The 26,840-nt window shown below is 68.5% G+C and overlaps 1 long non-coding RNA gene across 1 annotated transcript in view; it reads right to left on the minus strand.

Annotated features, from left to right (window-relative positions):
• The window catches only part of LOC138562842 (uncharacterized), a 63,510-nt gene extending 38,128 nt beyond the window's left edge, over positions 1–25,382 (minus strand). The window contains exon 1 of the long non-coding RNA XR_011299352.1: positions 25,336–25,382. This is a non-coding gene — a long non-coding RNA (uncharacterized lncRNA). The remainder of the gene's footprint in view (positions 1–25,335) is intronic.
• Between the last annotated feature and the right edge of the window lie 1,458 nt (positions 25,383–26,840).

A 26,840-nucleotide genomic window follows, 5' to 3' on the forward strand; every position in this document is an offset into this window, starting at 1 on the left:
CCCGCCCGGGCGAGAGGCAGAGGCCGAGGCCCCGCCGGGGTGAGAGGCAGAGGCCCCGCCGGGGTGAGAGGCAGAGGCCCCGCCCGGGCGAGAGGCAGAGGCCCCGCCCGGGCGAGAGGCAGAGGCCCCGCCCGGGCAAGAGGCAGAGGCCCCGCCCGGGCAAGAGGCAGAGGCCCCGCCCGGGCAAGAGGCCGATGCCCCGCCCGGGCGAGAGGCCGAGGCCCCGCCCGGGCGAGAGGCAGAGGCCCCACCCGGGTGAGAGGCAGAGGCCGAGGCCCCACCCGGGCGAGAGGCAGAGGCCGAGGCCCCACCAGGGCGAGAGGCAGAGGCCCCACCAGGGCGAGAGGCAGAGGCCCCACCAGGGAGAAAGGCAGAGGCAGAGGCCCCACCAGGGCGAGAGGCAGAGGCAGAGGCCGAGGCCCCACCAGGGCGAGAGGCAGAGGACTCACCAGGGCGAGAGGCCGAGGCCCCACCAGGATAAGACGGTGAGAGGCCGAGGCCCCACCAGGGCGAGAGGTCGAGGCCCCACCAGGGCGAGAGGCTGAGGCCCCACCACAGGGCGGGAGGCCGAGGCCCCACCACAGGGCGGGAGGCCGAGGCCCCACCAGGGCGGGAGGCCGAGGCCCCACCAGGGCGGGAGGCCGAGGCCAAGGCCCGATCAGGGCGAAAGGCCGAGGCCCCACCAGAGTGAAAGGCAGAGGCCCCACCAGGGCGAAAGGCAGAGGCCCCACCAGGGCGAAAGGCAGAGGCCAAGGCCCCACCAGTGCGAGAGACAGAGGTTGAGGCCTCGCCAGCCGAGAGGCAGATGCCGAAGCTCCAACAGGGCAAGAGGACGAGGCCCCACCAGGGTAAGACGGCGAGAGGTCGAGGCCCCACCAGGGCGAGACACCCCAACAGGGCGAGAGGCCGAGGCCCCACCAATGCGAGAGGCCGAGAGGCCCAGGCCCCACCAGGGCGAGAGGGCGAGGCTCTACCAGTGCGAGAGGCCAAGGCCCGACCAGGGCGAGAGGCCGAGGCCAAGGCCCGACCAGGGCAAGAGGCCAAAGCCAATGTCCCACCAGGGAAAGAGGTAGAGGCCAAAGCCCCACCAGGGAAAGAGGTAGAGGCCAAAGCCCCACCAGGGCGAGAGGCAGAGGCCAAAGCCCCACCAGGGCGAGAGGCAGAGGCCAAAGCCCCACCAAGGCGAGAGGCAGAGGCCAAAGCCCCACCAAGGCGAGAGGCAGAGGCCAAAGCCCCACCAGGGCGAGAGGCAAAGGTCAAAGCCCCACCAGGGCGAGAGGCAGAGGCCAAAGCCCCACCAGGGCGAGAGGGAGAGGCCAAAGCCCCACCAGGGCGAGAGGCAGAGGCCGAAGCCCCACCAGGGCGAGAGGCAGAGGCCGAGGCCCCACCAGGGCGAGAGGCAGAGGCCGAGGCCCCACCAGGGCGAGAGGCAGAGGCCGAGGCCCCACCAGGGCGAGAGGGAGAGGCAGAGGCCTCACCAGGGCGAGAGGGCGAGACACCCCAACAGGGCGAGAGGCCGAGGCCCCACCAGGGCCTCACCAGGGCGGGAGGCCGAGGCCCCACCAGGGCGGAAGGCTGAGGCCCCACCATTGCGAGAGGCTGAGAGGCCCAGGCCCCACCAGGGCGAGAGGGCGAGGCTCTACCAGTGCGAGAAGCCGAGGCCCCACCAGGGTGAGAGGCCAAGGGCAAGGCCCGATCAGGGCGAGAGGCCGAGGCCAATGCCCCACCAGGGCGAGAGGGAGAGGCCGAGGCCCCACCAGGGTGAGAGAGGCCGAGGCCCCACCAGGGCGAGAGAGGCCGAGGCCCCACCAGGGCGAGAGAGGCCGAGGCCCCACCAGGGCGAGAGAGGCCGAAGCCACACCAGGGCGAGAGAGGCCGAGGCCCCACCAGGGCGAGAGAGGCCGAAGCCACACCAGGGCGAGAGGCAGAGGCTGAGGCCCGCCAGCCGAGAGGCCGAGATACCCCAACAGGGCGAGAGACCAAGACACCACAACAGGGCGAGAGGCCAAGACACCCCAACAGGGCGAGAGGCCGATGCCCCACCAGGGCGAGAGGCAGAGGCCCCACCAGGGCGAGAGGCAGAGGCCCCACCAGGGCGAGAGGGCGAGGCCCCACCAGGGTGAGGCCCCACCAGGGCGAGAAGGCGAGACACCCCAACAGGGCGAGAGGCCGAGGCCAATGCCCCACCAGGGCGAGAGGCCAAGGCCCCACCACGGTGAGACCCCCACCAGGGCGAAAGGCAGAGGCCAAGGCCCCACCAGTGCGAGAGGCAGAGGTTGAGGCCTCGCCAGCCGAGAGGCAGATGCCGAAGCTCCAACAGGGCAGGAGGACGAGGCCCCACCAGTGCGAGACACCCCAACAGGGCGAGAGGCCAAGGCCCCACCAGGACGGGAGGCCGAGGCCCCACCAGGACGGGAGGCCGAGGCCCCACCAGGGCGAGAGGGCGAGGCTCTACCAGGGCGAGAGGCCGAGGCCCCACCAGGGCAAGAGGCCGAGGCCAAGACCCGACCAGGGCAAGAGGCCAAGGTCCCACCAGGGAAAGAGGCCGAGGCCAAGGCCCCACCAGGGCGAGAGGCAGAGGCCAAAGCCCCACCGGGGCGAGAGGCAGAGGCCAAAGCCCCACCGGGGCGAGAGGCAGAGGTCAAAGCCCCACCGGGAAGAGAGGCAGAGGCCAAAGCCCCACCGGGGCGAGAGGCAGAGGCCAAAGCCCCACCGGGGCGAGAGGCAGAGGCCAAGGCCCCACCAGGGCGAGAGGCCAAGCCCCCACCAAGGCGAGAGGCCAAGGCCCGACCAGGGCGAGAGGCCGAGGCCAATGCTTCACCAGGGCGAGAGGCCGAGGCCAAGGCCCCACCTGGGCGAGAGGTAGAGACCAAAGCCCCACCTGGGCGAGAAGCCAAGGCCCCACCACAGTGAGACCCCCACCAGGGCGAGAGGCCGAGGCCACACCAGAGCGAGAGGCAGAGGCCGAGGCCCCACCAGCCGAGAGGCAGAGACACCCCAAGAGGGCGAGAGGCCGAGGCCCCACCAGGGCGAGGCCGAGGCCCCGCCAGCCGAGAGGCCGAGGCACCCCAACAGGGCGAGAGGCCGAGACACCAGCAGGGCGAGAGGCCGAGGCCCCACCAGGGCAAGAGGCCGAGGCTCCGCCAGGGCAAGACGGCGAGAGGCAGAGGCTCCACCACGGTGAGACCCCCACCAGGGCGAGAGGCCGAGGCCACACCAGCCGAGAGGCAGAGACACCCCAACAGGGCGAGAGGCCAAGGCCCCACCAGGGTGAGAGAGGCTGAGGCCTCACCAGGGCGAGAGAGGCCGAGGCCCCACCAGGGCGAGAGGCGCCGAGGCCCCACCAGGGCGAGAGGCGCCGAGGCCCCACCAGGGCGAGAGGCAGAGGCCGAGGCCGAGGCCCCACCAGGGCGAGAGGCAGAGGGACGAGGCCCCACCAGGGCGAGAGGCAGAGGCCGAGGCCCCACCAGGGCGAGAGGCCGAGGCCCCACTAGGGTAATACGGTGAGAGGCCGAGGCCCCACCAGGGTAAGACGGTGAGAGGCCGAGGCCCCACCAGGGTGAGAGGTCGAGGCCCCACCAGGGCGAGAGGGCGATGCCCAACCAGGGCGAGGCCCCACCAGGGCGAGAGGGCGAGACACCCCAACAGGGCGAGAGGCCGAGGCCAATGCCCCACCAGGGCAAGAGGCCAAGGCCCCACCACGGTGAGACCCCCACACCAGGGCGAAAGGCAGAGGCCCCACCAGGGCGAAAGGCAGAGGCCAAGGCCCCACCAGGGCGAGAGGCCGAGGCCAAGGCCCGACCAGGGCAAGAGGCCAAAGCCAATGTCCCACCAGGGAAAGAGGTAGAGGCCAAAGCCCCACCAGGGCGAGAGGCAGAGGCCAAAGCCCCACCAGGGCGAGAGGCAGAGGCCAAAGCCCCACCAAGGCGAGAGGCAGAGGCCAAAGCCCCACCAGGGCGAGAGGCAGAGGCCAAAGCCCCACCAGGGCGAGAGGCAAAGGTCAAAGCCCCACCAGGGCGAGAGGCAGAGGCCAAAGCCCCACCAGGGCGAGAGGGAGAGGCCAAAGCCCCACCAGGGCGGGAGGCAGAGGCCGAGGCCCCACCAGGGCGAGAGGCAGAGGCCGAGGCCCCACCAGGGCGAGAGGCAGAGGCCGAGGCCCCACCAGGGCGAGAGGCAGAGGCCGAGGCCCCACCAGGGCGAGAGGGAGAGGCAGAGGCCTCACCAGGGCGAGAGGCCGAGGCCTCACCAGGGCGAGAGGGCGAGACACCCCAACAGGGCGAGAGGCCGAGGCCCCACCAGTGCCTCACCAGGGCGGGAGGCCGAGGCCCCACCATTGCGAGAGGCTGAGAGGCCCAGGCCCCACCAGGGCGAGAGGGCGAGGCTCTACCAGTACGAGAAGCCGAGGCCCCACCAGGGTGAGAGGCCAAGGCCAAGGCCCGATCAGGGCGAGAGGCCGAGGCCAATGCCCCACCAGGGCGAGAGGGAGAGGCCGAGGCCCCACCAGGGCGAGAGAGGCCGAGGCCCCACCAGGGCGAGAGAGGCCGAGGCCCCACCAGGGCGAGAGAGGCCGAGGCCCCACCAGGGCGAGAGAGGCCGAGGGCCCCACCAGGGCGAGAGTCAGAGGCTGAGGCCCGCCAGCCGAGAGGCCGAGATACCCCAACAGGGCGAGAGACCAAGACACCACAACAGGGCGAGAGGCAGAGGCCGAGGCCCCACCAGGGCGAGAGGCCGAGGCCCCACCAGGGTGAGAGGCCGAGGCCCCACTAGGGTAAGACGGTGAGAGGCCGAGGCCCCACCAGGGTAAGACGGCAGAGGCCGAGGCCCCACCAGGGCGAGAGGGCGAGGCCCCACCAGGGCGAGAGGCCGAGGCCCCACCAGGGCGAGAGGCCGAGGCCCCACCAGGGCGAGAGGGCGAGGCCCCACCAGGGCGAGGCCCCACCAGGGCGAGGCCCCACCAGGGCGAGAGGGCGAGACACCCCAACAGGGCGAGAGGCCGAGGCCAATGCCCCACCAGGGCGAGAGGCCAAGGCCCCACCACGGTGAGACCCCCACCAGGGCGAAAGGCAGAGGCCCCACCAGGGCGAAAGGCAGAGGCCAAGGCCCCACCAGTGCGAGAGGCAGAGGTTGAGGCCTTGCCAGCCGAGAGGCAGATGCCGAAGCTCCAACAGGGCAGGAGGACGAGGCCCCACCAGTGCGAGACACCCCAACAGGGCGAGAGGCCAAGGCCCCACCAGGACGGGAGGCCGAGGCCCCACCAGGACGGGAGGCCGAGGCCCCACCAGGGCGAGAGGGCGAGGCTCTACCAGGGCGAGAGGCCGAGGCCCCACCAGGGCAAGAGGCCGAGGCCAAGACCCGACCAGGGCAAGAGGCTGAGGCCAAGGCCCCACCGGGGCGAGAGGCAGAGGCCAAAGCCCCACCGGGGCGAGAGGCAGAGGCCAAAGCCCCACCGGGGCGAGAGGCAGAGGCCAAGGCCCCACCAGGGCGAGAGGCAGAGGCCAAAGCCCCACCAGGGCGAGAGGCAGAGGCCAAGGCCCCACCAGGGCGAGAGGCCAAGCCCCCACCAAGGCGAGAGGCCAAGGCCCGACCAGGGCGAGAGGCCGAGGCCAATGCTTCACCAGGGCGAGAGGCCGAGGCCAAGGCCCCACCTGGGCGAGAGGTAGAGACCAAAGCCCCACCTGGGCGAGGTGTAGAGGCCAAGGCCCCACCAGGGCAAGAGGCCAAGGCCCCACCAGGGCGAGAGGCCAAGGCCCCACCACAGTGAGACCCCCACCAGGGCGAGAGGCCGAGGCCACACCAGAGCGAGAGGCAGAGGCCGAGGCCCCACCAGCCGAGAGGCAGAGACACCCCAAGAGGGCGAGAGGCCGAGGCCCCACCAGGGCGAGGCCGAGGCCCCGCCAGCCGAGAGGCCGAGGCACCCCAACAGGGCGAGAGGCCGAGACACCAGCAGGGCGAGAGGCCGAGGCCCCACCAGGGCAAGAGGCCGAGGCTCCGCCAGGGCAAGACGGCGAGAGGCAGAGGCTCCACCACGGTGAGACCCCCACCAGGGCGAGGGGCCGAGGCCACACCAGCCGAGAGGCAGAGACACCCCAACAGGGCGAGAGGCCAAGGCCCCACCAGGGTGAGAGAGGCTGAGGCTTCACCAGGGCGAGAGAGGCCGAGGCCCCACCAGGGCGAGAGGCGCCGAGGCCCCACCAGGGCGAGAGGCAGAGGCCGAGGCCACACCAGGGCGAGAGGCAGAGGCCGAGGCCCCACCAGGGCGAGAGGCAGAGGCCGAGGCCCCACCAGGGCGAGAGGCCGAGGCCCCACTAGGGTAAGACGGTGAGAGGCCGAGGCCCCACCAGGGTAAGACGGTGAGAGGCCGAGGCCCCACCAGGGTGAGAGGTCGAGGCCCCACCAGGGTGAGAGGTCGAGGCCCCACCAGGGCGAGAGGGCGATGCCCAACCAGGGCGAGGCCCCACCAGGGCGAGAGGGCGAGACACCCCAACAGGGCGAGAGGCCGAGGCCAATGCCCCACCAGGGTAAGAGGCCAAGGCCCCACCACGGTGAGACCCCCACACCAGGGCGAAAGGCAGAGGCCCCACCAGGGCGAAAGGCAGAGGCCAAGGCCCCACCAGTGCGAGAGGCAGAGGTTGAGGCCTCGCCAGCCGAGAGGCAGATGCCGAAGCTCCAACAGGGCAGGAGGACGAGGCCCCACCAGTGCGAGACACCCCAACAGGGCGAGAGGCCAAGGCCCCACCAGGACGGGAGGCCGAGGCCCCACCAGGGCGAGAGGGCGAGGCTCTACCAGGGCGAGAGGCCGAGGCCCCACCAGGGTGAGAGGCCGAGGCCAAGGCCCCACCAGGGTGAGAGGCCGAGGCCAAGACCCGACCAGGGCAAGAGGCCAAGAACCGACCAGGGCAAGAGGCCGAGGCCAAGGCCCCACCAGGGAGAGAGGCCAAGGCCCCACCAGGGAGAGAGGCCAAGGCCCCACCAGGGCGAGAGGCAGAGGCCAAAGCCCCACCAGGGCGAGAGGCAGAGGCCAAAGCCCCACCAGGGCGAGAGGCAGAGGCCAAAGCCCCACCAGGGCGAGAGGCAGAGGCCAAAGCCCCACCAGGGGCGAGAGGCAGAAGCCAAAGCCCCACCAGGGCGAGAGGCAGAGGCCAAAGCCCCACAAGGGGCGAGAGGCAGAGGCCAAAGCCCCACCAGGGCGAGAGGCAGAGGCCAAAGCCCCACCAGGGCGAGAGGCAGAGGCCAAAGCCCCACCAGGGCGAGAGGCAGAGGCCAAGGCCCCACCAGGGCGAGAGGCAGAGGCCAAGGCCCCACCAGGGCGAGAGGCCAAGCCCCCACCAAGGCGAGAGGCCAAGGCCCGACCAGGGCGAGAGGCCGAGGCCAATGCTCCACCTGGGCGAGAGGCAGAGACCAAGGCCCCACAAGGGCGAGAGGTAGAGGCCGAGGCCCCACCAGGGCGAGAGAGGCTGGAGCCCCAACAGGGCAAGAGGCCAAGGTCCCACCACAGTGAGACCCCCACCAGGGCGAGAGGCCGAGGCCACACCAGAGCGAGAGGCAGAGGCCGAGGCCCCACCAGCCGAGAGGCAGAGACACCCCAAGAGGGCGAGAGGCCGAATCCCCACCAGGGCGAGGCAGAGAACCCACCAGCCAAGAGGCCGAGACACCCCAACAGGGCGAGAGGCCGAGACACCAGCAGGGCGAGAGGCCGAGACACCAGCAGGGCGAGAGGCCGAGGCTCCGCCGGGGCAAGACGGCGAGAGGCCGAGGCCACACCAGCCGCGAGGCAGAGACACCCCAACAGGGCGAGAGGCCAAGGCCCCACCAGGGCGAGAGGCCGAGGCCCCACCAGGGTGGGAGGCCTAGAGGGTGAGAGGTCGAGGCCCCACCAGAGCGAGAGGTCGAGGCCCCACCAGGGCGAGAGGCCGAGGTTCAAGCAGGGCGAGAGGCCGAGGCCCCACCAGGGCGAGAGGCCGAGGCCGAGGCCCCACCAGGGCGAGAGGCCGAGGCCGATGCCCCACCAGGGCGAGAGGCAGAGGCCGATGCCCCACAAGGGCGAGAGGGGCCGATGCCCCACAAGGGCGAGAGGGGCCGATGCCCCACAAGGGCGAGAGGCAGAAGCCGAGGCCCCACAAGGGCGAGAGGCAGAAGCCGAGGCCCCACCAGGGCGAGAGGCAGAGGCCGAGGCCCCACCAGGGCGAGAGGCAGAGGCCGAGGCCCCACCAGGGCGAGAGGCAGAGGCCGAGGCCCCACCAGGGCGAGAGGCAGAGGGCCAGGCCCCACCAGGGCGAGAGGCAGAGGGCCAGGCCCCACCAGGGCGAGAGGCAGAGGGGCCAGGCCCCACCAGGGCGAGAGGCAGAGGGCCAGGGCCCCACCAGGGCGAGAGGCAGAGGGCCAGGGCCCCACCAGGGCAAGAGGCCAGGGCCCCACCAGGGCAAGAGGCAGAGGCCGATGCCCCACCAGGGCGAGAGGCAGAGGCCGATGCTCCACCAGGGCAAGAGGCAGAGGCCGATGCCCCACCAGGGCGAGAGGCAGAGGCCCCACCAGGGCAAGAGGGCGAGAGGCCAAGGCCCCTCCAGGGCGAGAGGCAGAGGTCCCACCAGTAATATATGCAAATATACAATTTGAAAGCAATGTGTTTGGCAAGCTGGAGAGTACCATGGATGATACCAAGACTCACCCTCTGACTCTAAAGAAAGCTATATAATGTCTAAAAGATCCAGTTCAAGCACCAAACTCAGAGGTCTTAAATTGCCAGCAGTTTATGCCTCAAATAAATACTGGTTGTATTTTGATGTTCCAATCAATATGTAATTCACATTTCAATTCAATGTTTTATGTGGCTTTATTAAACCTAATCCTCAACATACATAGGTTCTATTTCTTCCAACTGAACAAGCTCAAGTAAAGAAATTGACACAGTATCTGTAGATCACTTTCCTAATCTGCAACAAATACAAGTTGAACAAATACAAGCTGAATAGCTTGCACTTGAATTAACTTGATATTTAGAACATCCACCCTAAGAAATAAAATGTAGCCTGTGTTCCTGATAAAACTGTCTGTCATTTGAATCTCCTGTGTACAACAACCAGTGGAGTGTTCCTAGCTTCTAAATTGGAGGAACCTCTTTCAGGCTCCCTCCAATGGCTTTCCTCACGGGCGCCCACGAGGAAAGCCCTAAATATTAAGTTCAAGCTATTCGGTGCAGATTAGGAAAGTGATCTACAGATATGTCTCAATGTAGCCCGGATGAAAACTTGTTATAGGTTGAAACACTGGTTGGCTTTTTCTTTGCTTGTTCAGTTAGAAATAATGGAACTTTATCTTTTGCATGTTGAGTTAGAGTGAACAATCTGTTTTAAGTGGTTGTTTTAATAAAACCTCGAAACATTATTGGCATTTGAATTCAATATTGAAGGGACATCAAAATGCAACTAGTATTTCAGGCATACACTGCTGCAATTCAAGACTTATAGGTTTGGTGCTGGAACTAGGTCTTTTAGACTGTCTACAAGAAGGATAGGCAAGGAAGAAAGAATGCGATAAACAAAAATGGACATGGAAAGGAGACTAGGAAGCGGGAATAGGCCATAGAATAGGCACTATAAAGAGACTGGTACTATGAAAAGGGAATATGATTAAGAGGAATGTTCAACAAATTTCACCTGCTTAATATATCAGTCAAAATAGAATGGACCCAGGAACAGGCTATATCCCAACTAGATTACTGCAACAGCATGTGCGTGTTTATAAGCCACTCCAAGAAAAATATCCATATCCTACTTATGCCTCTCATGCGATCTTCTGCCTCAAACATAGGGACTAGCTTTTATTGCTTTAGATCATAAATGCCATGGATGGGGCAACAAAAAATCTGAGACACCCCACCAGAGCGAGAGGCCGAGGCCACAACAGGGCGAGAGAGGCCGAGGCCCCAACAGGGCGAGAGGCAGAGGCCTAGGCCCCACCAGGGCGAGAGGCAGAGGCCGAGGCCCCACCAGGGCGAGAGGCAGAGGCCGAGGCCCCACCAGGGCGAGAGGCAGAGGCCGAGGCCCCACCAGGGCGAGAGGCAGAGGCCGAGGCCCCACCAGGGTAAGACGGTGAGAGGCCGAGGCCCCACCAGGGTAAGACGGTGAGAGGCCGAGGCCCCACCAGGGCGAGAGGCAGAGGCCCCACCAGGGCGAGAGGCAGAGGCCTCACCAGGGCGAGAGGCAGAGGCCCCACCAGGATAAGACGGTGAGAGTCCGAGGCCCCACCAGGGCGAGAGGTCGAGGCCCCACCAGGGCGGGAGGTCGAGGCCCCACCAGGGCGGGAGGCCGAGGCGCCAACAGGGCGGGAGGCCGAGGCCCCACCAATGCGAGAGGCTGAGAGGCCCAGGCCCCACCAGGGCGAGAGGGCGAGGCTCCACCAGGGTGAGAGGCCGAGGCCAAGGCCCGATCAGGGCGGGAGGCCGAGGCCAACGCCCGACCAGGGCGAGAAGCAGAGGCCCGACCAGGACGAAAGGCAGAGGCCCCACCAGGGCGAAAGACAGAGGCCCCACCAGGGCGAAAGACAGAGGCCCCACCAGGGCGAAAGACAGAGGCCCCACCAGGGCGAAAGGCAGAGGCCAAGGCCCCACCAGGGCGAAAGGCAGAGGCCGAGGCCCCACCAATGCGAGAGGCCGAGAGGCCCAGGCCCCACCAATGCGAGAGGCCGAGAGGCCCAGGCCCCACCAATGCGAGAGGGCGAGGCTCTACCAGTGCGAGAGGCCGAGGCCCCACCAGGGTGAGAGGCCGAGGCCCAGGCCCGACCGGGGCGAGAGGCCGAGGCCAAGGCCCGACCAGGGCGAGAGGCCGAGGCCAATGCCCGACCAGGGCGAGAGGCAGAGGCCCTACCAGGGCGAAAGGCAGAGGCCCCACCAGGGCGAGAGACCGAGGCCCCACCAGGTCGAGAGGCCGAGGCCAAGGCCCTACCTGGGCGAGAGGCCGAAGCCAAGACCCTACCTGGGCGTGAGGTAGAGACCAAGGCCCCACAAGGGCGAGAGATAGAGGCCAAGTCCCCACCAGGGCGAGAGGGGCCGATGCCCAACCAGGGCGATAAAGGCCGATGCCCCACTAGGGCGAGAGGCAGAAGCAAAGGCCCCACCAGGGCGAGAGGCCGAGGCCACACCAGGGCGAGAGGCAAAGGACCCACCAGGGTGAGAGAGGCAGAGGCCGAGGCCTCACCAGCCGAGAGGCAGAGACACCCCAAGAGGGCGAGAGGCCGATGCCCCACCAGGGCGAGAGGCCGAGGCCACACCAGCCGAGAGGCAGAGACACCCCAACAGGGCGAGAGGCCGAGGCCCCACCAGGACGAGAGGCCTAGAGGGTGAGAGGTTGAAGCCCCACTAGAGCAAGAGGCCGAGGTTCAACCAGGGCGAGAGGCCGAGGCCAAGGCCCCACCAGGGCGAGAGGCTGAGGCCCCACCAGGGCGAGAGGCTGAGGCCCCACCAGGGCGAGAGGCTGAGGCCCCACCAGGGCGAGAGGGCGAGACACCACAACAGGGCGGGAGGCCGAGGCCCCACCAGGGCGGGAGGCCGAGGCCTCCCCAATGCGAGAGGCTGAGAGGCCCAGGCTCTACCAGTGCGAGAAGCCGAGGCCCCACCAGGGTGAGAGGCCGAGGCCAAGGCCCGATCAGGGCGAGAGGCCGAGGCCAATGCCCCACCAGAGTGAAAGGCAGAGGCCCCACCAGGGCGAAAGGCAGAGGCCCCACCAGGGCGAAAGGCAGAGGCCCCACCAGGGCGAAAGGCAGAGGCCAAGGCCCCACCAGTGCGAGAGACAGAGGTTGAGGCCTCGCCAGCCGAGAGGCAGAAGCCGAAGCTCCAACAGGACAAGAGGGCGAGGCTCTACCAGGGCGAGAGGCCGAGGCCCCACCAGGGCAAGAGGCCAAAGCCAATATCCCACCAGGGAAAGAGGTAGAGGCCAAGGCCCCACCAGGGCGAGAGGCCGAGGCCCCACCAGGGCAAGAGGCCAAAGCCAATATCCCACCAGGGAAAGAGGTAGAGGCCAAGGCCCCACCAGGGAGAAAGGCCGAGGCCAAGGCCCCACCAGGGCAAGAGGCCGAGGCCAAGGCCCCACCAGGGCAAGAGGCCGAGGCCAAGGCCCCACCAGGGCAAGAGGCCGAGGCCAAGGCCCCACCAGGGCAAGAGGCCGAGGCCAAGGCCCCACCAGGGAGAAAGGCCGAGGCCAAGGCCCCACCAGGGAGAAAGGCCTAGGCCAAGGCCCCACCAGGGAGAGAGGCCGAGGCCCGACCAGGGAGAGAGGCCGAGGCCCGACCAGGGCGAGAGGCAGAGGCCAAGGCCCCACCAAGACGAGAGGCAGAGGCCAAGGCCCCACCAGGACGAGAGGCAGAGGCCAAGGCCCCACCAGGACGAGAGGCAGAGGCCAAGGTCCCACCAGGGCGAGAGGCAGAGGCCAAGGCCCCACCAGGGTGAGAGGGGCCGATGCCCCACAAGGGCGAGAGGGGCCAAGGCCCCAGCAGGGTGAGAGGCAGGGGCCGAGGCCCCAGCAGGGTAGGACGGTGAGAGGCCAAGGCCCCACCAGGGCGAGAGGCCGAGGCCCCACCAGGGCGAGAGGCCGAGGCCCCACCAGGGCGGGAGGCCGGGGCCCCACCAGGGCGGGAGGCCGGGGCCCCACCAGGGCGGGAGGCCGAGGCCCCACCAGGGCGGGAGGCCGAGGCCCCACCAGGGCGGGAGGCCGAGGCCCCACCAGGGCGGGAGGCCGAGGCCCCACCAGGGCAGAAGGCCGAGGCCCCACCAATGCGAGAGGCCGAGAGGCCCAGGCCCCACCAGGGCGAGAGGGCGAGGCTCTACCAGTGCGAGAGGCCGAGGCCAAGGCCCGACCAGGGCGATAGGCCGAGGCCCGACCAGGGCGAGAGGCAGAGGCCCGACCAGGGCGAGAGGCAGAGGCCAAGGCCCCACCAGTGCGAGAAGCAGAGGTTGAGGCCTCGCCAGCCAAGAGGCAGATGCCGAAGCTCCAACAGGGCAAGAGGACGAGGCCCCACTAGGGCGAGAGGGCGAGACACCCCAACAGGGCGAGAGGGCGAGACACCCCAACAGGGCGAGAGGGCGAGACACCCCACCAGGGCGAGACACCCCACCAGGGAGAGAGGCCGAGGCCCCACCAGGGAGAGAGGCCGAGGCCCCACCAGGGAGAGAGGCCGAGGCCCCACCAGGGAGAGAGGCCGAGGCCCCACCAGGGAGAGAGGCCGAGGCCCCACCAGGGAGAGAGGCCGAGGCCCCACCAGGGCGAGAGGCAGAGGCCCCACCAGGGCGAGAGGCAGAGGTTGAGGCCTCGCCAGCCAAGCGGCAGATGCCGAAGCTCCAACAGGGCGAGAGGGCGAGGCACCCCAACAGGGCGAGACACCCCAACAGGGCGAGAGGCCGAGGCCCCACCAGGGAGAGAGGCCGAGGCCCCACCAGGGAGAGAGGCCGAGGCCCCACCAGGGCGAGAGGCCGAGGCCCCACTAGGGCGAGAGGCCGAGGCCCCACCAGGGAGAGAGGCCGAGCCCCCACCAGGGAGAGAGGCAAAGGCCCCACCAGGACGAGAGGCAAAGGCCCCACCAGGGCGAGAGGCAGAGGCCCCACCAGGGCGAGAGGCAGAGGCCCCACCAGGGCGAGAGGCAGAGGCCGAGGCCCCACCAGGGCGAGAGGCAGAGGCCGAGGCCCCACCAGGGCGAGAGGCAGAGGCTGAGGCCCGCCAGCCAAGAGGCCGAGGCCCCGCCAGCCGAGAGGCCGAGACACCCCAACAGGGCGAGAGGCCGATGCCCCACCAGGGTGAGAGGCAGAGGCCGAGAGCCAGAGGCCCCACCAGGGCGAGAGGCCGAGAGGTCAAGGCCGAGGCCCCACCAGAGCGAGAGGTCGAGGCCCCACCAAGGCGAGAGGCCAAGGCCCGACCAGGGCGAGAGGCCGAGGCCAATGCTTCACCGGGGCGAGAGGCCAAGGCCCTACCTGGGCGAGAGGCCGAAGCCAAGGCCCTACCTGGGCGAGAGGTAGAGACCAAGGCCCCACAAGGGCGAGAGATAGAGGCCAAGTCCCCCACCAGGGCGAGAGGCAGAGGCTGAGGCCCGCCAGCCAAGAGGCCGAGGCCCCGCCAGCCGAGAGGCAGAGACACCCCAACAGGGCGAGAGGCCGAGGCCCCACCAGGACGAGAGGCCTAGAGGGTGAGAGGTCGAGGCCCCACCAGGGCAAGAGGCAGAGGCCCCACCAGGGCGAGAGGCAGAGGCCCCACCAGGGCGAGAGGCCGAGGCCCCGTCAGGGTGAGATGGCGAGAGGCCGAGGCCCCGTCAGGGTGAGATGGCGAGAGGCCGAGGCCCCGTCAGGGCGAGATGGCGAGAGGCCGAGACCCCACCAAGGCCCCACCAGGGCGAGAGGCAGAGGCCCCACCAGGACGAGAGGCAGAGGCCTCACCAGGGCGAGAGGCAGAGGCCCCACCAGGATAAGACGGTGAGAGTCCGAGGCCCCACCAGGGCGAGAGGTCGAGGCCCCACCAGGGCGGGAGGTCGAGGCCCCACCAGGGCGGGAGGCCGAGGCGCCAACAGGGCGGGAGGCCGAGGCCCCACCAATGCGAGAGGCTGAGAGGCCCAGGCCCCACCAGGGCGAGAGGGCGAGGCTCCACCAGGGTGAGAGGCCGAGGCCAAGGCCCGATCAGGGCGGGAGGCCGAGGCCAACGCCCGACCAGGGCGAGAAGCAGAGGCCCGACCAGGACGAAAGGCAGAGGCCCCACCAGGGCGAAAGACAGAGGCCCCACCAGGGCGAAAGACAGAGGCCCCACCAGGGCGAAAGACAGAGGCCCCACCAGGGCGAAAGGCAGAGGCCAAGGCCCCACCAGGGCGAAAGGCAGAGGCCGAGGCCCCACCAATGCGAGAGGCCGAGAGGCCCAGGCCCCACCAATGCGAGAGGCCGAGAGGCCCAGGCCCCACCAATGCGAGAGGGCGAGGCTCTACCAGTGCGAGAGGCCGAGGCCCCACCAGGGTGAGAGGCCGAGGCCCAGGCCCGACCGGGGCGAGAGGCCGAGGCCAAGGCCCGACCAGGGCGAGAGGCCGAGGCCAATGCCCGACCAGGGCGAGAGGCAGAGGCCCTACCAGGGCGAAAGGCAGAGGCCCCACCAGGGCGAGAGACCGAGGCCCCACCAGGTCGAGAGGCCGAGGCCAAGGCCCTACCTGGGCGAGAGGCCGAAGCCAAGACCCTACCTGGGCGTGAGGTAGAGACCAAGGCCCCACAAGGGCGAGAGATAGAGGCCAAGTCCCCACCAGGGCGAGAGGGGCCGATGCCCAACCAGGGCGATAAAGGCCGATGCCCCACTAGGGCGAGAGGCAGAAGCAAAGGCCCCACCAGGGCGAGAGGCCGAGGCCACACCAGGGCGAGAGGCAAAGGACCCACCAGGGTGAGAGAGGCAGAGGCCGAGGCCTCACCAGCCGAGAGGCAGAGACACCCCAAGAGGGCGAGAGGCCGATGCCCCACCAGGGCGAGAGGCCGAGGCCACACCAGCCGAGAGGCAGAGACACCCCAACAGGGCGAGAGGCCGAGGCCCCACCAGGACGAGAGGCCTAGAGGGTGAGAGGTTGAAGCCCCACTAGAGCAAGAGGCCGAGGTTCAACCAGGGCGAGAGGCCGAGGCCAAGGCCCCACCAGGGCGAGAGGCTGAGGCCCCACCAGGGCGAGAGGCTGAGGCCCCACCAGGGCGAGAGGGCGAGACACCACAACAGGGCGGGAGGCCGAGGCCCCACCAGGGCGGGAGGCCGAGGCCTCACCAATGCGAGAGGCTGAGAGGCCCAGGCTCTACCAGTGCGAGAAGCCGAGGCCCCACCAGGGTGAGAGGCCGAGGCCAAGGCCCGATCAGGGCGAGAGGCCGAGGCCAATGCCCCACCAGAGTGAAAGGCAGAGGCCCCACCAGGGCGAAAGGCAGAGGCCCCACCAGGGCGAAAGGCAGAGGCCCCACCAGGGCGAAAGGCAGAGGCCAAGGCCCCACCAGTGCGAGAGACAGAGGTTGAGGCCTCGCCAGCCGAGAGGCAGAAGCCGAAGCTCCAACAGGACAAGAGGGCGAGGCTCTACCAGGGCGAGAGGCCGAGGCCCCACCAGGGCAAGAGGCCAAAGCCAATATCCCACCAGGGAAAGAGGTAGAGGCCAAGGCCCCACCAGGGCGAGAGGCCGAGGCCCCACCAGGGCAAGAGGCCAAAGCCAATATCCCACCAGGGAAAGAGGTAGAGGCCAAGGCCCCACCAGGGAGAAAGGCCGAGGCCAAGGCCCCACCGGGGCAAGAGGCCGAGGCCAAGGCCCCACCAGGGCAAGAGGCCGAGGCCAAGGCCCCACCAGGGCAAGAGGCCGAGGCCAAGGCCCCACCAGGGCAAGAGGCCGAGGCCAAGGCCCCACCAGGGAGAAAGGCCGAGGCCAAGGCCCCACCAGGGAGAAAGGCCTAGGCCAAGGCCCCACCAGGGAGAGAGGCCGAGGCCCCACCAGGGAGAGAGGCCGAGGCCCGACCAGGGAGAGAGGCCGAGGCCCGACCAGGGCGAGAGGCAGAGGCCAAGGCCCCACCAAGACGAGAGGCAGAGGCCAAGGCCCCACCAGGACGAGAGGCAGAGGCCAAGGCCCCACCAGGACGAGAGGCAGAGGCCAAGGTCCCACCAGGGCGAGAGGCAGAGGCCAAGGCCCCACCAGGGTGAGAGGGGCCGATGCCCCACAAGGGCGAGAGGGGCCAAGGCCCCAGCAGGGTGAGAGGCAGGGGCCGAGGCCCCAGCAGGGTAGGACGGTGAGAGGCCAAGGCCCCACCAGGGCGAGAGGCCGAGGCCCCACCAGGGCGAGAGGCCGAGGCCCCACCAGGGCGAGAGGCCGGGGCCCCACCAGGGCGGGAGGCCGGGGCCCCACCAGGGCGGGAGGCCGAGGCCCCACCAGGGCGGGAGGCCGAGGCCCCACCAGGGCGGGAGGCCGAGGCCCCACCAGGGCGGGAGGCCGAGGCCCCACCAGGGCAGAAGGCCGAGGCCCCACCAATGCGAGAGGCCGAGAGGCCCAGGCCCCACCAGGGCGAGAGGGCGAGGCTCTACCAGTGCGAGAGGCCGAGGCCCGACCAGGGCGATAGGCCGAGGCCCGACCAGGGCGAGAGGCAGAGGCCCGACCAGGGCGAGAGGCAGAGGCCAAGGCCCCACCAGTGCGAGAAGCAGAGGTTGAGGCCTCGCCAGCCAAGAGGCAGATGCCGAAGCTCCAACAGGGCAAGAGGACGAGGCCCCACTAGGGCGAGAGGGCGAGACACCCCAACAGGGCGAGACACCCCAACAGGGCGAGAGGGCGAGACACCCCACCAGGGCGAGACACCCCACCAGGGAGAGAGGCCGAGGCCCCACCAGGGAGAGAGGCCGAGGCCCCACCAGGGAGAGAGGCCGAGGCCCCACCAGGGAGAGAGGCCGAGGCCCCACCAGGGAGAGAGGCCGAGGCCCCACCAGGGAGAGAGGCCGAGGCCCCACCAGGGCGAGAGGCAGAGGCCCCACCAGGGCGAGAGGCAGAGGTTGAGGCCTCGCCAGCCAAGCGGCAGATGCCGAAGCTCCAACAGGGCGAGAGGGCGAGGCACCCCAACAGGGCCAGACACCCCAACAGGGCGAGAGGCCGAGGCCCCACCAGGGAGAGAGGCCGAGGCCCCACCAGGGAGAGAGGCCGAGGCCCCACCAGGGCGAGAGGCCGAGGCCCCACTAGGGCGAGAGGCCGAGGCCCCACCAGGGAGAGAGGCCGAGCCCCCACCAGGGAGAGAGGCCGAGGCCCCACCAGGACGAGAGGCAAAGGCCCCACCAGGGCGAGAGGCAGAGGCCCCACCAGGGCGAGAGGCAGAGGCCCCACCAGGGCGAGAGGCAGAGGCCGAGGCCCCACCAGGGCGAGAGGCAGAGGCCGAGGCCCCACCAGGGCGAGAGGCAAAGGCCCCACCAGGGCGAGAGGCAGAGGCCCCACCAGGGCGAGAGGCAGAGGCCCCACCAGGGCGAGAGGCAGAGGCCGAGGCCCCACCAGGGCGAGAGGCAGAGGCCGAGGCCCCACCAGGGCGAGAGGCAGAGGCCGAGGCCCCACCAGGGCGAGAGGCCGAGGCCCCGCCAGCCGAGAGGCCGAGACACCCCAACAGGGCGAGAGGCCGATGCCCCACCAGGGTGAGAGGCAGAGGCCGAGAGCCAGAGGCCCCACCAGGGCGAGAGGCCGAGAGGTCAAGGCCGAGGCCCCACCAGAGCGAGAGGTCGAGGCCCCACCAAGGCGAGAGGCCAAGGCCCGACCAGGGCGAGAGGCCGAGGCCAATGCTTCACCGGGGCGAGAGGCCAAGGCCCTACCTGGGCGAGAGGCCGAAGCCAAGGCCCTACCTGGGCGAGAGGTAGAGACCAAGGCCCCACAAGGGCGAGAGATAGAGGCCAAGTCCCCCACCAGGGCGAGAGGCAGAGGCTGAGGCCCGCCAGCCAAGAGGCCGAGGCCCCGCCAGCCGAGAGGCAGAGACACCCCAACAGGGCGAGAGGCCGAGGCCCCACCAGGACGAGAGGCCTAGAGGGTGAGAGGTCGAGGCCCCACCAGGGCAAGAGGCAGAGGCCCCACCAGGGCGAGAGGCCGAGGCCCCGTCAGGGTGAGATGGCGAGAGGCCGAGGCCCCGTCAGGGTGAGATGGCGAGAGGCCGAGGCCCCGTCAGGGCGAGATGGCGAGAGGCCGAGACCCCACCAAGGCCCCACCAGGGCGAGAGGCAGAGGCCCCACCAGGACGAGAGGCAGAGGCCCCACCAGGACGAGAGGCCGAGGCCCCGTCAGGGTGAGATGGCGAGAGGCCGAGGCCCCGTCAGGGTGAGATGGCGAGAGGCCGAGGCCCCGTCAGGGTGAGATGGCGAGAGGCCGAGGCCCCGTCAGGGCGAGATGGCGAGAGGCCGAGACCCCACCAAGGCCCCACCAGGGCGAGAGGCAGAGGCCCCACCAGGGCGAGAGGCAGAGGCCCCACCAGGACGAGAGGCAGAGGCCCCACCAGGACGAGAGGCAGAGGCCCCACCAGGACGAGAGGCAGAGGCCCCACCAGGACGAGAGGCCGAGGCCCCACCAGGACGAGAGGCCGAGGCCCCACCAGGACGAGAGGCAGAGGCCCCACCAGGATAAGACGGTGAGAGGCCGAGGCCCCACCAGGGCGAGAGGTCGAGGCCCCACCAGGGCGAGAGGTCGAGGCCCCACCAGGTCAAGAGGGCGAGACACCACAACAGGGCGAGAGACCACAACAGGGCGAGAGGCAGAGAGGCCCAGGCCCCACCAGGGCGAGGCCCCACCAGTGCGAGAGGCAGAGGCCCCACCAGGGCGAGAGGCAGAGGCCCCACCAGGGCGAGAGGCAGAGGCCCCACCAGTGCGAGAGGCAGAGGCCCCACCAGGGCGAGAGGCAGAGGCCCCACCAGGGCGAGAGGCAGAGGCCAAGGCCCCACCAGGGCGAGAGGCAGAGGCCAAGGCCCCACCAGGGCGAGAGGCAGAGGCCAAGGCCCCACCAGGGCGAGAGGCAGAGGCCAAGGCCCCAACAGGGCGAGAGGCAGAGGCCGAAGCCACACCAGGGAAAGAGGCCGAGGCCAATGTCACACCAGGGAAAGAGGCCGAGGCCAAGGCCCGACCAGGGCGAGAGGCCGAGGCCAATGCCTCACCAGGGAAAAAGGCCGAGGCCAAGGCCAAGGCCCGACCAGGGCGAGAAGCAGAGGCCGATGCCCCACAAGGGCAAGAGGCAGAGGCCGATGCCCCACAAGGGCGAGAGGCAGAGGCCGATGCCCCACAAGGGCGAGAGGGGCCGATGCCCCACAAGGGCGAGAGGGGCCGATGCCCCACAAGGGCGAGAGGGGCCGATGCCCCACAAGGGCGAGAGGGGCCGATGCCCCACCAGGGCGAGAGGCAGAGGGCGAGGCCCCACCAGGGCGAGAGGCAGAGGGCGAGGCCCCACCAGGGCGAGAGGCAGAGGGCGAGGCCCCACCAGGGCGAGAGGCCAGGGCCCCACCAGGGCAAGAGGCCAGGGCCCCACCAGGGCAAGAGGCCAGGGCCCCACCAGGGCAAGAGGCCAGGGCCCCACCAGGGCAAGAGGCCAGGGCCCCACCAGGGCAAGAGGCCAGGGCCCCACCAGGGCAAGAGGCCAGGGCAAGAGGCCAGGGCCCCACCAGGGCAAGAGGCAGAGGCCCCACCAGGACAAGAGGCCCCACCAGGACAAGAGGCAGAGGCCCCACCAGGACAAGAAGCAGAGGCCCCACCAGGGCGAGAGGCAGAGGCCCCACCAGGGCGAGAGGCAGAGGCCGATGCCCCACCAGGGCGAGAGGTAGAGACCAAGGCCCAACCAGTGCGAGAGGTAGAGACCAAGGCCCCACAAGGGCGAGAGGTAGAGACCAAGGCCCCACAAGGGCGAGAGGTAGAGACCAAGGCCCCACAAGGGCGAGAGGTAGAGACCAAGGCCCCACAAGGGCGAGAGGTAGAGACCAAGGCCCCACAAGGGCGAGAGGTAGAGGCAAAGGCCCCACCAGGGCAAGAGGCCAAGGCCCCACCAGGGCGAGAGGGCGAGGCACCCCAACAGGGCGAGAGGGCGAGGCACCCCAACAGGGCGAGAGGGCGAGGCACCCCAACAGGGCGAGAGGCCGAGGCCCCACCAGGGCCCCACCAGGGCGGGAGGCCGAGAGGCCCAGGCCCCACCAGGGCGAGAGGGCGAGGCTCTACCAGTGCGAGAAGCCAAGGCCAAGGCCCGACCAGGGCGAGAGGCCGAGGCCAATGCCCCACCAGGGCGAGAGGCCGAGGCCCCACCAGGGCGAAAGGCAGAGGCCCCACCAGTGCAAGAGGCAGAGGTTGAGGCCCCACCAGTGCGAGAGGCAGATGCCGAAGCTCCAACAGGGTGAGAGAGAGACACCCCAACAGGGCGAGAGGCCGAGACACCCCACCAGGGCGAGAGGGCGAGGCTCTACCAGGGCGAGAGGGCGAGGCTCTACCAGGGCGAGAGGCCGAGGCCATTGCCAGACCAGGGCAAGAGGCCGAGGCCAAGGCCCCACCAGGGAAAGAGGTAGAGGCCAAGGCCCCACCAGGGCGAGAGGCAGAGACCAAGGCCCCACCAGGGCGAGAGGCAGAGGCCAAGGCCCCACCAGGGCGAGAGGCAGAGGCCAAGGCCCCACCAGGGCGAGAGGCAGAGGCCAAGGCTCCACCAGGGCGAGAGGCAGAGGCCAAAGCCCCACCAGGGCGAGAGGCAGAGGCCGAGGCTCCACCAGGGCGAGAGGCAGAGGCCGAGGCTTCACCAGGGCGAGACAGGCCGAGGCTCCACCAGGGCGAGACAGGTCGAGGCTCCACCAGGGCGAGACAGGCCGAGGCCCCACCAGGGCGAGACAGGCCGAGGCCCCACCAGGGCGAGAGGCAGAGGCCGAGGCCCCACCAGGGCGAGAGGGCGAGGCCCCACCAGGGCGAGAGGCAGAGGCCGAGGCCCCACCAGGGTGAGAGGCCAGAGGCCGAGGCCCCACCAGGGCGAGAGGCAGAGGCCGAGGCCCCACCAGGGCGAGAGGCAGAGGCCCCACCAGGGCGAGAGGCAGAGGCCCCACCAGGGCGAGAGGCAGAGGCCGAGGCCCCACCAGGGCGAGAGGCAGAGGCCGAGGCCCCACCAGGGCGAGAGGCAGAGGCCCCACCAGGGCGAGAGGCAGAGGCCCCACCAGGGCGAGAGGCAGAGGCCCCACCAGGGCGAGAGGCAGATGCCCCACCAGGGCGAGAGGCCGAGACACCCCAACAGGGCAAGAGGCCAAGGCCCCACCAGGGGGAGAGGCCGAGACACCCCAACAGGGCAAGAGGCCAAGGCCCCACCAGGGTGAGAGGCAGAGGCCGAGAGCCCGAGGCCCCACCAGGCCGAGAGGGCGAAAGGTCGAGGCCGAGGCCCCACCAGAGCGAGAGTTCAAGGCTTCACCAGGGTGAGAGGCAGTTGCCGAGGCCCCAGCAGGGTGAGAGGCCGAAGCCCCAGCAGGGCGAGAGGCCGATGCCCCGTCAGGGTGAGATGGCGAGAGGCCGAGGCCCCACCAGGGTGAGATGGCGAGAGGCTGAGGCCCCACCAGGGCGAGAGGCCGAGGCCCCGCCAGGGCGAGAGGCCGAGACACCCCAACAGGGCGTGAGGCCGAGGCCCCACCAGGGCGGGAGGCCGAGGCCCCACCAGGGCGGGAGGCCAAAGCCCCACCAGGGCGGGAGGCTGAGGCCCCACCAGGGCGAGAGGCAGAGGCCGAGGCCCCGCCAGCCGAGAGGCCGAGACACCCCAACAGGGCGGGAGGCTGAGGCCCCACCAGGGCGGGAGGCCGAGGCCCCACGAGGGCGAGAGGCAGAGGGCCCACAAGGGCAAAAGGCAGAGGCCAAGGCCCCACCAGTGCGAGAGGCAGAGATTGAGGCCTCGCCAGCCGAGAGGCAGATGCCGAAAGCTCCAACAGGATGAGAGGGAGAGACACCCCAACAGGGCGAGAGGCCGAGACACCCCAACAGGGCGAGAGGCCGAGACACCCCAACAGGGCGAGAGGCCGAGACACCCCAAGAGGCCGAGAGGCCAAGGCCCCACCAGGGCGAGAGGCAGAGGCCGAGGCCCCACCAGGGCGAGAGGCAGAGGCCGAGGCCCCACCAGGGCGAGAGGCAGAGGCCCCGCCAGCCGAGAGGCCGAGACACCCCAACAGGGCGGGAGGCCGAGGCCCCACCAGGGCGGGAGGCCGAAGCCCCACCAGGGCGAGAGGCCGAGGCCCCACCAGGGCGAGAGGCAGAGGCCGAGGCCCCGCCAGCCGAGCGGCCGAGACACCCCAACAGGGCGGGAGGCCGAGGCCCCACCAGGGCGGGAGGCCGAGGCCCCGCCAGCCGAGAGGCCGAGACACCCCAACAGGGCGGGAGGCCGAGGCCCCACCAGGGCGGGAGGCCGAGGCCCCACCAGAGCGGGAGGCCGAGGCCCCGCCAGCCGAGAGGCCGAGACACCCCGCCAGCCGAGAGGCCGAGACACCCCGCCAGCCGAGAGGCCGAGACACCCCGCCAGCCGAGAGGCCGAGGCCCCACCAGGGCGAGAGGCCGAGGCCCCACCAGGGCGAGAGGCAGAGGCCAAGGCCCCACCAGGGCGAGAGGCAGAGGCCAAGGCCCCACCAGGGCGAGAGGCAGAGGCCAAGGCCCCACCAGGGCGAGAGGCAGAGGCCAAGGCCCCACCAGGGCGAGAGGCAGAGGCCGAGGCCCCACCACGGCGAGAGGCAGAGGCCCCACCACGGCGAGAGGCAGAGGCCCCACCACGGCGAGAGGCAGAGGCCCCACCACGGCGAGAGGCAGAGGCCCCACCAGGGTGAGAGGCAGAGGCCAAGGCCCCACGAGGGTGAGAGGCCGAGGCCCCACCAGGGCGAGAGGCTGAGGCCCCGTCAGGGTGAGATGGCGAGAGGCCGTGGCCCCACCAGGGCGAGAGGCAGAGGCCGAGGCCCCACCAGGGCGAGAGAGGCCGAGGCCCCACCAGGGCGAGAGAGGCCGAGGCCCCACCAGGGCGAGAGAGGCCGAAGCCCCATCAGGGCGAGAGGCAGAGGCCCCACCAGGCCGAGGCCCCACCAGGGCGAGAGGCCGAGGCGCCCCAACAGGGCGAGAGGCCGAGGCCCCACCAGGGCCCCACCAGTGCGGGAGGCCGAGGCCCCACCAGGGCAGAAGGCTGAGGCCCCACCAATGCGAGAGGCCCAGGCCCCACCAGGGCGAGAGGCCGAGGCCCCACCAGGGTGAGAGGCCGAGGCCCCACCAGGGCGAGAGGCCGAGGCCCCACCAGGGCGAGAGGCCGAGGCGCCCCACCAGGGCGAGAGGCCGAGGCCCCACAAGGGCCTAACCAGTGCGGGAGGCCGAGGCCCCACCAGGGCGAGAGGCCGAGGCCAAGGCCCCACCAGGGCGAGAGGCCGAGGCCAAGGCCCCACCAGGGCGAGAGGCCGAGGCCAATGCTACACCAGGGCGAGAGGCCGAGGCCAATGCCCCACCAGGGCGAGAGGCCGAGGCCAATGCCCCACCAGGGCGAGAGGCCGAGGCCCCACCAGGGCAAAAGGCAGAGGCCCCACCAGGGCAAAAGGCAGAGGCCCCACCAGGGCGAGAGGCAGAGGCCCCACCAGGGCGAGAGGCAGAGGCCGAGGCCCCGCCAGCCGAGCGGCCGAGACACCCCAACAGGGCGGGAGGCCGAGGCCCCACCAGGGCGGGAGGCCGAGGCCCCACCAGGGCGGGAGGCCGAGGCCCCGCCAGCCGAGATGCCGAGACACCCCAACAGGGCGGGAGGCCGAGGCCCCACCAGGGCGGGAGGCAGAGGCCCCGCCAGCCGAGAGGCCGAGACACCCCAACAGGGCGGGAGGCCGAGGCCCCGCCAGGGCGGGAGTCCGATGCCCCGCCAGCCGAGAGGCCGAGGCCCCGCCAGCCGAGAGACCGAGACACCCCGCCAGCCGAGAGGCCGAGGCCCCGCCAGCCGAGAGGCCGAGGCCCCACCAGGGCGAGAGGCCGAGGCCCCAACAGGGCGAGAGGCAGAGGCCAAGGCCCCACCAGGGCGAGAGGCAGAGGCCAAGGCCCCACCAGGGCGAGAGGCAGAGGCCAAGGCCCCACCAGGGCGAGAGAGCCCAATGCTCCACCAGGGCGAGACAGGCCGAGGCCCCACCACGGCGAGAGGCAGAGGCCCCACCACGGCGAGAGGCAGAGGCCCCACCACGGCGAGAGGCAGAGGCCCCACCACGGCGAGAGGCAGAGGCCCCACCACGGCGAGAGGCAGAGGCCCCACCAGGGTGAAAGGCAGAGGCCAAGGCCCCACGAGGGTGAGAGGCCGAGGCCCCACCAGGGCGAGAGGCTGAGGCCCCGTCAGGGTGAGATGGCGAGAGGCCGTGGCCCCACCAGGGCGAGAGCCAGAGGAGGCCCCTTATGATGAGGAAGAGGGACCACAATGATAAGGATAATGTAGTCTAGAATGAGGTTATACCAAAGTCTGAGAGAGAAAAATGGACATGGAAAAGAGACTAGTAAGCGGGACTAGGACACAGAATAGGCACTATAAAAAGATCGGTACTATGAAAAGGGAAAATGATTGAGAGGAATGCTCAACAGATTTCACCTGGTTAAAAAAAAAAAAAAACTCCCCACCCTGTATATCAGTCAAAATAGAATGGACCCAAGAATTGGTTATATCCCAACTAGATTACGGCAACAGCATGTTTGTGTTTATAAGCCACCCCAAGAAAAATATCCATCTCATACATGTGTCTCATGTGGTCTTCAGCAACATAGGGACTAGCTTTTACTGCTTTAGATCATAAATGCTATGGATGGGGCAACACAAAAATCCACAAAATCATCGTCTGACTCACAAGGCCTTTTGCAATGTAGCACCAAATTATATACCTACCAGATCCCTTGGATCAGCATCTTCAGACAACTGCAACTGGAAAGTCCTAGAAAAAAAAAGACCAGGCAAGATTAGCCTCAACCCAAGGCTTCATCATCCAAGCCTCCAATTATTCAAGACCCTTTTAAGAATGGAAAGACCTAGCAAAAACGCAAAGGCCCCACAGCAGAACATTATTCCTGCACATCATGAACCTCCTAAATGCACCGTAATAACCACACCTACCCATCTCATGAACAATCGCTCAATCTTACTTACTACCACAGCACTAGTCATGGAACATTTTGTGCACTTCCCCCAGCAAGAATTTTTGGGAACCCTGACTGCTTGCCGAGACCGAGGACCCGCCAGGGCGAGAGGCCGAGGCCCCACAAGGAGGCCCACTGGGGCAAGAGAGGCCGAGGCCGCTCCAGGGCGAGAGACAGAGGCCGAGGCCACACCAGAGCGAGAGGCAGAGGCCGAGGCCCCACCGGGCCGAGAGGCCGAGGCCACACCAGGGCGAGAGGCAGAGGCCCCACCCGGGCGAGAGGCAGAGGCCCCACCCGGGCGAGAGGCCGAGGACCCCCAAGGCGAGAGGCAGAGGCCCCACCAGTAATATACGCAAATCTACAATTTGAAAGCAATGTGTTTGGCAAGATGGAGAGTACCATGGATGATACCAAGACTCACCCTCTGACTCTAGAGAAAGCTATATAATGTCTAAAAGATCCAGTTCAAGCACCAAACCCATAGGTCTTAAATTGCCAGCAGTTTATGCCTCAAATAAATACTGGTTGTATTTTGATGTTCCAATCAATATGTAATTCACATTTCAATTCAATTTTTTATGTGGCTTTATTAAAGCTAATCCTCAACATACATAGGTTCTATTTCTTCCAACTGAACAAGCTCAAGTAAAGAAATTGACACAGTATCTGTAGATCACTTTCCTAATCTGCAACAAATACAAGCTGAACAAATACAAGCTGAATAGCTTGCACTTGAATTAACTTGATATTTAGAACATCCACCCTAATGGAAAAGAAATAAAATGTAGCCTGTGTTCCTGATAAGACTGTCTGTCATTTGAAATGCTTATGTACAACCAGTGGAGTGTTCCTAGCTTCTAAATTGGAGGAACCTCTTTCAGGCTCCCTCCAATGGCTTTCCTCACGGGCGCCCACGAGGAAAGCCCTAAATATCAAGTTCAAGCTATTCGGTGCAGATTAGGAAAGTGATCTACAGATATGCCTCAATGTAGCCCGGATGAAAACTTGTTATAGGTTGAAACACTGGTTGGCTTTTTCTTTGCTTGTTCAGTTAGAAAGAATGGAACTTTATATTTTGTATGTTGAGTTAGAGTGAACAATCTGTTTTAAGTGGTTGGTTTAATAAAACCTCGAAACATTATTGGCATTTGAATTCAATATTGAAGGGACATCAAAATGCAACTAGCATTAGAGGCATAAACTGCTGCAATTCAAGACTTATAGGTTTGGTGCTGGAACTAGGTCTTTTAGACTGTC

The sequence above is a fragment of the Ambystoma mexicanum genome, unplaced genomic scaffold (genome assembly GCF_040938575.1).
Source record: "Ambystoma mexicanum isolate Mex_15411 unplaced genomic scaffold, UKY_AmexF1_1 Mex_scaf83, whole genome shotgun sequence".
Lineage (NCBI taxonomy): Eukaryota > Metazoa > Chordata > Amphibia > Caudata > Ambystomatidae > Ambystoma > Ambystoma mexicanum.